The sequence below is a fragment of the Notothenia rossii genome (assembly GCF_949606895.1).
Source record: "Notothenia rossii genome assembly, chromosome: 7".
NCBI classification, from domain to species: domain Eukaryota; kingdom Metazoa; phylum Chordata; class Actinopteri; order Perciformes; family Nototheniidae; genus Notothenia; species Notothenia rossii.
In genome coordinates this window covers 58232355-58242600 of record NC_136905.1, presented here as the reverse complement: position 1 = coordinate 58242600, position 10246 = coordinate 58232355, and the positions used below count along the sequence as shown (strand labels likewise).

Sequence of the window (10246 nt, the reverse complement as noted above, 5' to 3'; positions counted from 1 at the left end):
AACGTGACGTGGATCACAAATATATCAGCCATTTAACAACATCTTAGATTTATTTTCACACAATATGTCTCCTTGCAATATCAACAGTAATTCGGCTGACTTTTATATTGGATCCAATTGGTAGATAGGCAGTATTTACACCATAACGGCGCACAGCTGATAAACGGGCACCTAGTGGTTAAAGCATGTTATTGAATTGTATTATTATTATTAACTAACAGAATAAGAGACCTGACAGGTGATGGTCAGACGTTGACCTGGCTGCACAGTCACAGAAGCTGGCTGTGTCAACTGTTCACACTTCACACCTGTACAAATACAAAAAAGAGTTATATGACAGATTATCCTGTTAAACAGCAGTATAATAAGTGTTGACTCACTTCCAGCTGCCAGCAGCAGCAGCAGCAGCAGAGAGAACATGATGATGATGACTCTCATTTCATTTAATTTCAAACCTTTATTTATACAGGTGTATCCCATTGAGATCATTGATTTCTTTTTCAAGGGAGACCTGCTCAAGTAGGTTCCACACGAAACATAAAAACATAAACAGAACAACAAAAGGACATCATACAGCACCATTTACATAACTATCCACATAAACAGGTACCAATAGCTTCCGATTGAGTAGCATCCAACCGAGCTTTAAAAACATTTAGTGGCACCAGATTGCTCAGTTTCCATTTAATTTGCAGACTATTCCAAGACAGAGGAGCTGCGCATCTAAAAGCTGTCTTCCCTAAGACAGTCCTAGCAGTTGGCACATTTAATAAAACCACAGCATTCGATCTCAGGCAGTAGCCACTTACAATTTTCCGTGAGATCAGGGAGCAGATATAAGATGGAAGTTTCCCTAACATGGCTTTGTATATAAAAATGTACCAGTGACTGAGCCTCCGTACAGTTAGTGAAAGCAAACCAGCCCTTGCATACAGGGTACAGTGATGGGTTAATGCTTTACAGTTTGTCACAAATCTCAGTGCACTGTGATACGCAGCATCTAACTTGACCAGGCAATTGGCAGGTGCATTCATATAGATCAAATCACCATAGTCCAGCACAGGTCAAAAGGTCACAGTGACTAGCCTTTTCCTGGCCTCAAGCAGAGAAACAGGACTTGTTCCTGTAGAAGAAACCTAGCCTAACCCTCAGCTTTTTAAGCAGGTTATTGACATGAAGTTTAGAAATGTGAGACAATCATCAAGCCAGATACCAAGGACTCTGAGAAGACGTGAGCTCCTGATCCCCTTTAATCTCCACTGACAGTCTCTTGTGAAGGCCTTATAACTGTATCACAATGGATATTACTGAGTTTGCATAGAACCAAACGTGTTCACGTGTGAATGTGAACATTAATAGAATATCACCTCCCATCTTCAGAGCAATCTGACTATTATAACATTAGCGTTAAGAAAGCTTAATTAAATATCTGCCTCAACATAAGTAACTGGATCAAAGTCACAGTACAGTCCGCGGCATCACATCATAATGTATCATATATCTCCTTATCTGAGTCAGCTGAGCCGTATCTGGCCGTGCAACACTTACAGTGTCACATACTGTATGCAGAAGTATTATTTTAAGCAACACATTACGAAACACTCGAGTCAAATGTAATTAAAGTCAGATCGTGTCTTAGACGGGGCATATCATAAACCTGTTAATGTACGCATTCAAACACTTTTTCTTTTACCAGCTGTGTTCACCTTGCAGGTGCAGCTATGTGGCTTTTATCCTGGATAAAGTGTTTGAGTCATGGATGTTTAAAGTCTTCATATTTGTCTAATTATATAGTTGACTTTTCATTCAGGAAGTATACGCGCTGCGCTGTCAGTACGCTTCTCCATGTTTGTGATTGGTCGAATGCTCCAAATACTACCCCTTTTATGTGAACGCGCACCTAACTAGATAGGCACGGCTGGCTTGAGCGATCCACTTGATAACCCGTGTCGTAGTGCCGTTTAGCGAGAGGGCGTATGTTTTGGATTAGGCCAACCGGCTAACTCAAACATATCCAGGTTAGGTTGAACCAGTTTCGTGGTATACCCCCCAGGTCTTGTCCTGACTGAGCACAGGCACCTGTAGCCTTGGCTACTGTGCTCTCAGTGTTTTGTCTCCCTGTTCCTGCCTATTGGCGTCAGCTGATAGAGGTGTTGGTTTTATCTTGTTATGCACAATGTTGATTCTTCTCTCAGAACTAGCTAAATATGGGTCTGGGGTAGAGATCTTCAGAATTGGTTTGGCATCTTTTGTGTCAATTCGTGGCACACAACATGTCTTGTGAATAAACCATCAGTTTGCCATCAAAGTTCCTGCTCTCCTCGTGTCTCTCTGACTCCTGTTTCCATTGCTTCAGAAGTTTCCATCGCATATGAAAGATTTTCACATGTTTGTAAATTATTTTGGTTTCAGTGTGTGTGTTTCACATGGGTGAACAGTATATTTATATGTTATGGAATGAAATACAATGTCAGATTAGGGGAAAGTTAGGGGAGTGCATGTTAATGTGTCTGGAGGTGGCGTGTTCCAAAAGTGTTTGGGTTTGTCTGCCGTGTGTGGGCTGCGTTCCATTTCAAATTGCCGCCTGTACAATGTATGCACCAGTCTGTGATATGCCGATGTGCAGGCCCGCCCCTCCATACACGCCGATCACACAGACTGCGTCTGCCTCTCGCCCTCATCTTGTGGAGGGAGCCTCATCTGATGCGCAAATGCGGCGCAATTGAGCGCGCCACAGTTTCTGCTGCGAGGCTCCACTAGCTGTAATCGGCTTGGTGTGTCCAGGGTTTACACACCACCCCCCCGTCGACGCTCGCGAGGGCCTCATCACATCACAGCCCTGCCGATGTGATATAATGTATAGGACCTTTTTCCTCATGGGTGTCATTCACAACAGACCAATCATGACAGTTTTAGAGAATGAGTTTGTATGGATACACTTAAAACATATTTGTATTTGTCTTGGCTTCAGCTCACTGATAACATAAGAACACAAATAGGCACAACACTTACATAGATGTTTTTTTTATATGTATTTTATTACTCCAAAATAGAAAAAAAAAAGTCAGCCATATTTAACTGGAAAAGTTTTCCTTTGGCTCCCAGGAATTTTTCCACTTCGCCCCACTGTAAAACAGAAACAGTCAATCAATCAATCAATCAATGTTTATTTATATAGCCCAATATCACAAATGTTACATTTGTCTCAATGGACTTCACAGTTTGTACAGAATATCAGTATGACAATACTGACACAGCAAAAAGTATAACTTTTTGGAATATGTAGTTCTACAGTATGTTGACAATGCTATTTCAAATGAGAAGATATACTAAGTCACTCAAAAATATCATGATGAAAGTGCAGTATAATGTATATATTTATATATAACACGTACATCATATATAATACAAGGTACATTTTTTATTTCAAAGTCAATGTTTCATTTGACCAATTCTTTGAATTTGCTGTCTTATCAATGCCCAAACATACAGCACTAAACTTAGACAACTGCCTGCAAGACTGCACACAGAAATAATACTACTTATTACTACTAACTATACTTATAGTATAATTGTTAAGAACAAATGTAACAAGTCAGTAATTACAAAAGAGATCAAATACCATCCAGCCTCACATATCAATCATTTAACCTTTAGTGATATTGATCAATGATAAACTCTATTGTATATTTTAATTTCTATTTCAATGTAGGCTACTTCCCTGCTTATGTGTTACAATCAGACAACGTTTCTAGGGCGCGATGTCTGAATGACGAAGGGCAGAGAACTTGGATGTCTTACTTTATGGCGCAAACGTCTGATAGAGCCATTGATGACATGGCTCCCCACCCCCATGTGATCAACTAAATTCAATTTACTGCTGAGGAACCCAAAATGTTTAAGTTAGTGATCTCAGGGTTGATGAAGTTGGTTGGTAAGACTACTTTGTGGCCCCTGTTCTGCCAGACCCATCAGCTACACTGAAGGAAACTTCAGATTAGATACATACCATCCAGAGCAAGACTGCCACTGCACCAACACCTCGGTATGGCCCTGAGTAAAGAAACACAGATTTTAGGTAAACTTCATTTTTTTCAAATGTCATACATGTAAATACAAAAAGTCCAGTGAAATCAAATGATAATTTGAAATAATAGTAGGTACGATTAACTCAAACATATGAAGGACTGTAACATAGTCAATAGCATTTTCCCCATCAGTTTAATATTTTGGAATACTATTATTATTTAAAAAAATATTTGTACTGCCAAGAATAGGAATTCACCTACAAAGGATTACAAGAAAAAATGTAATATACAAATAAATGGCTGGACATGATGCATTACACAAGTACCTCAACCTTAAATTAATAATAAATTATTGTTACTGTAATTTCAATATTTACATTAGCAGTCATGCTTAAGACTGAAACAGTCCTTTTAAACAAAGTATACGAAAATCCAATAAGATAAGACTTGGTTCCACGGAAACATTATTGTCATTGTTTATTTATTTAAAAATATTTTCTAAACAAACCTCCCTGATTCGTTCCCTCAGTAGTTTTTTGTAGGGGAAAGTGTCTGACCCTTGATGAATGGGACATTCTGCAAGGAATTAAAAGATGGTAATAAGTTGAAGTTCAGCAATAACCTCCTAAACATTGCCTAACATCACATTGTGCTCAATTAAACTGTTCAAAATGGCACTGAGACTTTTGATACTGCAAAGTCTTAAACAAAACAAAAGGTGGTGTATTCTAATTGTACCGATGATTGTTTTCTCTCTCTTTAACTAATTCAATGTGCAAAATCAAACACAGTTTCAGTCGATGTAAATAAGATAATTACTAATTAACCCGCACATACCATTAATTGCCACTTTATTCCTCGTTGGTCTTCTTTTCTGTGAGGAAGACACTGAGGAGAGAGCAGGAGTCAGGCCGGAGGAGAGAGCAGGAGTCAGGCCGGAGGAGAGAGCAGGAGTCAGGCCGGAGGAGAGAGCAGGAGTCAGCCCGGAGGAGAGAGCAGGAGTCAGCCCGGAGGAGAGAGCAGGAGTCAGGCCGGAGGAGAGAGCAGGAGTCAGCCCGGAGGAGAGAGCAGGAGTCAGCCCGGAGGAGAGAGCAGGAGTCAGGCCGGAGGAGAGAGCAGGAGTCAGCCCGGAGGAGAGAGCAGGAGTCAGCCCGGAGGAGAGAGCACGAGTCAGCCCGGAGGAGAGAGCAGGAGTCAGCCCGGAGGAGAGAGCAGGAGTCAGCCCGGAGGAGAGAGCAGGAGTCAGGCCGGAGGAGAGAGCAGGAGTCAGCCCGGAGGAGAGAGCAGGAGTCAGGCCGGAGGAGAGAGCAGGAGTCAGGCCGGAGGAGAGAGCAGGAGTCAGCCCGGAGGAGAGAGCAGGAGTCAGGCCGGAGGAGAGAGCAGGAGTCAGGCCGGAGGAGAGAGCAGGAGTCAGCCCGGAGGAGAGAGCAGGAGTCAGGCCGGAGGAGAGAGCAGGAGTCAGGCCGGAGGAGAGAGCAGGAGTCAGCCCGGAGGAGAGAGCAGGAGTCAGCCCGGAGGAGAGAGCAGGAGTCAGCCCGGAGGAGAGAGCAGGAGTCAGCCCGGAGGAGAGAGCAGGAGTCAGGCCGGAGGAGAGAGCAGGAGTCAGCCCGGAGGAGAGAGCAGGAGTCAGGCCGGAGGACACAGGAGTGAGGAAGAGAGTGAACTCAGTGTCAGTCTCGGTGGTAAGAGGTACAGACAAGTCTGATCCTGGGTCTGCGGCCATTTCTGCCTGTGTGGTACAAGGGCCCTCAGGTTCAACTGCCAAAGTCACTATTGAGAAGAAAAAAAAGTAGACGCATGGTGAGTAAATGACCAAGTATAATCCGCCATATACATTTATAATCTGAGTAATTACAGCTAAAAATGAAACAGCGGAACATCAGTGATTCTGTGTTACAATGGCGTTTGTTAGCAACCAGGAAATGACACCACTAAGGACAAACAGATGAGAATGCTGCGTGGGGTCTGGGTGCCGTGTTGGCGGGACGTTGGGGGGCTCGCTGCTCCGCCCTTTGAGGCTCGAGGAGCAGACAGTGTGAGCTGGATTACTGGTGTTGTTTCCTGGTTGCTGTGTGGGGTCTGCGAGACAGCGAGGAACTCAGCCTGAGCGCACACACACACACACACACACACACTCACATCCAGGCTGTGAGTGTGAGTGCGTGTGTGCGTGAGGAGATCCACGGAGCCTCGGCTGAGAAAAGATAAGGCTGAGTGAGTGTGTGTGAGCCGGTACGTCACTATGCCCGTTACGTCACTATACTCAGGAAGATTTTTTTTTGAAAAAGAGCAGCATAGACAGGTATTTTCTGTGTTAGAGTTTTACTCGCTACAGGGTGTACTTTGAGGGTTTGTGACTCTGCAGACCGTTTACATGCAGGAAAAGCTTCATAACACACAAGGGGACGGGTAATAACCAGAAAAGCATGACATGGGCCCTTTAACTGACAAAACAAGACATAACGACATATTTGTACTACTTGGTAAACAGTGATTCACATTTTTTTACATTTAAAACCAGATAACTGGGCAACTAATTTACAAAAAATGTTAACAGATAAATTGCTGAAATATAGCATGCAGATTTGTATACTTACCATTAATAAGGCTTTCGTAAATCCTCTCTATGGTAACAAGTGCATTGTTACCATCTTCTGTCTCGATTTGCCATGGACAGATGCAATCGGCAAAAACCATTTGTGCCTCTCTTGGCAAGAAGGAGGATGGGACGCCGATCTAACATTTTCCATTTGTGGAGCTGGAACACAATGGACACAAAAAAACAAGAAATATTATGTACACAACAGTTCTAAACATTTTCACACACCTAAAGCCATTATAACTCCATTTATTTTGCCTAAGTGAAAAATGCACTGATGTGATACGTGTGCACATTGAGGAAGGCACCCCACAATTAACCAGGTGTGATTTTAGACCCTTTTAGGGGAGCCCTAAAAAAGAACTGTAAAAAAAAAAAGAAGTTTATCGAGCTCGGGTTCACTTTGAGTTTTTTTTACATGGGCATAGTTATTTTTATATGGGTTAGGGATGCCAGCATTATTCTATTTTTCGAATATTCGTTACAGTCTCCATAATCTAAAATTATTTTTAAAATCGATTTTATTTATATATATTTTTATTATTATTTATGTATTTCTTTTTTTTCCTGGCTTAGTTTCAATTCGGCGGCGAATAATCAATTAATATTCGCCAGGGCTGTCCGATTTTGATCATGGTCAGTTTCTGGCATGCCTAATATTTGTCCATTTAATTCTCACATTCAGATATCTGAATAAGCTACATTTAGCTTTGAAACATGTCAGCAAGCTATAACCTATATCATTTCAGGTTCAAAGTTCCGCATTAACAGCACTTCAGATGTAAAGCTGGTGTTACAGGGGAATTTTTAAAGGACTGTTCGAACACGGCTCAAAGTCAGAGACTCTGGTAAGCTTAATGAAAGTGCTTTTAAGGGCCTCTTTATTAATACTAACTCTTTCCAGGTCTTGATTGTCTTTCAAGCACTATATTAATATGGGCTGGTTTTGATTCACTGACATTCTTGGTTTTACCATTTATTCAAAATGTATATGATATTTCATTTATTTTACTTTTTGGAAACCATAGTCACATAATTATGTGTTTTCTATACTATGAAGTTCCAAAATAAAATATAAAACACCAAAATGCAGGTTTTTTTGTAAGATATAATTAGAAAAACATGTACATTGAAGCTCTGATTCTAGGAATTACCACTGGCCTGAACTATGTTACTTCTGGTTAAGAAATAATGTTTTACTAAAACTGGGTGCTTGCAAGTACAAACACTATCTAACATCAGTTCGAAAAAATGTGTTATGCCTTTACAGCTTTAAATACAACGGTGACAACAATTTTGCTTAACACATTACATGAAGTGCAGTAATCGTGCACTAGTCTGTACTTCTCACATAAACTTACTTAAGAAATTAGGATTATTTTTAAAAGTAAATGAGGGCGACTGTTGGAAAGTATAAATCAATTCAGTAATTTAACAATTTGTATAAAAAGATTAAGATCAGGGATTATTTACACACTTTTTTATGATAACTGACATCTGCAAGAGAAAAAAGCTTACCAGTAAATGTGTCGAGTCATACACTTTGTTGACACTGTGGTTTTTCTTTTGCGTGGCCTTCCACTCCTGTGCAACCTTTTCTTTTTGCTTGGAGAGTTTCTCTTTGTAGGGTTGGATGGCACCACATTGTTTGCATTTTTTACTTGCTACTCCTATGCTTTGCCTGCATGTCTGGCACACTTTTTGAGTAGGCGTCTGTAACAGAAACACAGATAATGTCAGGGAATACCAAAAATAAGAATACTATCCTACAAATGTTTACAGGATTCATGTATTTTATTATATCGTGAAAAATCACAAGAGTAAGGAAAACAATGTTATACAGAGTCAGTCACATGTTTAAAGTGACTGTTATGAACAACCCTAATCTGTCAATATCTGGTTGATCCAAAAGTTGATGCTCCATCATCACAGAAAATAATACTAAAATCATCATTACCAGGGGTGTATTGCTAATTCTATAAGTTCTGCACGTGTGCACGCGCAGTTGTGGCTTGTTTTGAAGCTATGTAACTACTGTCAATTAACACTCCAGCCAGAATCAACAAAGAATGGTCATTTATTAAGTCTGCATTATTGAATAAATGTGTGATTCTTACAGTAAATGCTGCACACAGCTGCGTGATAGTTAAGTGATCAGTGAAGGACCTTTATAAACTAACTCCCTCCTGCTGAGGTACAAAGGTTACTATATAAAAAGTGTGCACATGTATTTAGTATCCTATCCATGTGAATATGTTTTAAGTGGGGGTGGACCTCATGTCCTCTAGGGGGGTCCGGAGGCCCCCGTGAAGTTAAATGCATCAATCTTGTGCACTTGAGGGCAAAATTAACTAAATCTATGGATACATCTGTCAACACCCATATGAAACTTAACTGTATACATTTCAATAATAAAAAAAATGATAAGAATAATACTTTTTTTAAATGTATCTTTGTGCATATTTAACTATTTACTGTTTGTTTTTTTATGCATTTGTTGTATGTCCAATAGTATGAATTGTAATGATTTCATCGATGTTTTAGATTCATTCGATTTTTTTTAGGGTGCTGTGTGACGTTGAACCTGCGACCTGCAACCTGTGACCTATGAACCTGTATTTGTATACTACCAAAGGAGCTATTGAACCTAAGAACTTGAATTTCCGACTCCTATTGTGGAACATTACAATAATATAAAAGTGTGCCTTGGAAATATGTATTTCCATATATGGTGACCAAACTGTTTCAGACCCACTGAGATAACTTAGACTAAAGTTAACTGTGTAAACATTACATTAGGTACATTAGCCTCTTAGCCTATCCGTTATCATAGCTAGCTAGCACCAGATGCTAACAACCATCCCCGTTTTAGGTGCCGGAGCGGTGTTCCGGCAGTATTACACCCCTGGTCACTCTTCACTTAATAGATAAATAGTATTTAATATAGTTATAAAGAATGTGACGTTTGATAACATTTGGATCAACCGCATGAACCGATGGATCACATAACTTCCATGCTCACGTTAACGTTAGCTGATTCTACTTTTGGCTAATTTAGCTTTGCTATCATTATTCCTAGGTAAACATAGTAATCTTAGTCACTGTACTAGACGACAAAATAAAACAACATAATACATATCCCAAAATGAATATACTTTTGATATCTGACTACTCACGTTTATTAGCTTGTCTGGGAAATAAATGGATGTTGTCTGATGCAGTGACGAGTCCAAAACCCCGGTAAGTTAGCATTTGACCACTTCCGGTTCCCTCGCGTCAGAACCAATGAGATTTCTCCATAGGATTTGGGAAAATAGCTCGAAATAAGGTCTGTGGTCGACACAAATTTAAGAGACGGATCACGTTTTGTTCTACGACAGACAGCCGTGATTTTTGAAGAGTGTACGTGTCTGAAAAACGATGGTTGTTAACTGAAGTTGTCGAGGACGTTGTACGTCATTACGCCGCCTCCCGTTGATTTAAAACGCGCCCGTGGGTCGTAAAGGTATACAGGCTGACGCACCCGTTGATTGAAAACGCTGCTCTGGGTCGTATTAATGGGTCGGAAAACGAGGAAAACAATCGACCTATTTGGTCGTATTAGTTGGAGGACTTGTTG

At 40.6% G+C, this 10246-nt stretch overlaps 3 long non-coding RNA genes across 3 annotated transcripts in view; 1 reads left to right on the top strand and 2 right to left on the bottom strand.

Annotated features, from left to right (window-relative positions):
- Positions 1-688: 688 nt before the first annotated feature.
- The window catches only part of LOC307047434, a 149002-nt gene continuing 139444 nt past the window's right edge, over positions 689-10246 (top strand). The window contains exon 1 of the long non-coding RNA XR_013810427.1: positions 689-800. This is a non-coding gene — a long non-coding RNA (uncharacterized lncRNA). The remainder of the gene's footprint in view (positions 801-10246) is intronic.
- On the bottom strand, positions 2767-5023 carry LOC307045494. Its single transcript, XR_013809946.1, has 3 exons — positions 4866-5023; positions 4537-4604; positions 2767-4053 (listed from the first exon to the last, which is right to left on the bottom strand). It is a non-coding gene; the product is annotated as an uncharacterized lncRNA (long non-coding RNA).
- LOC307013984 lies at positions 5535-10182 on the bottom strand. The gene is made up of 4 exons (XR_013801116.1): positions 9804-10182; positions 8146-8340; positions 6626-6786; positions 5535-5798 (listed from the first exon to the last, which is right to left on the bottom strand). It is a non-coding gene; the product is annotated as an uncharacterized lncRNA (long non-coding RNA).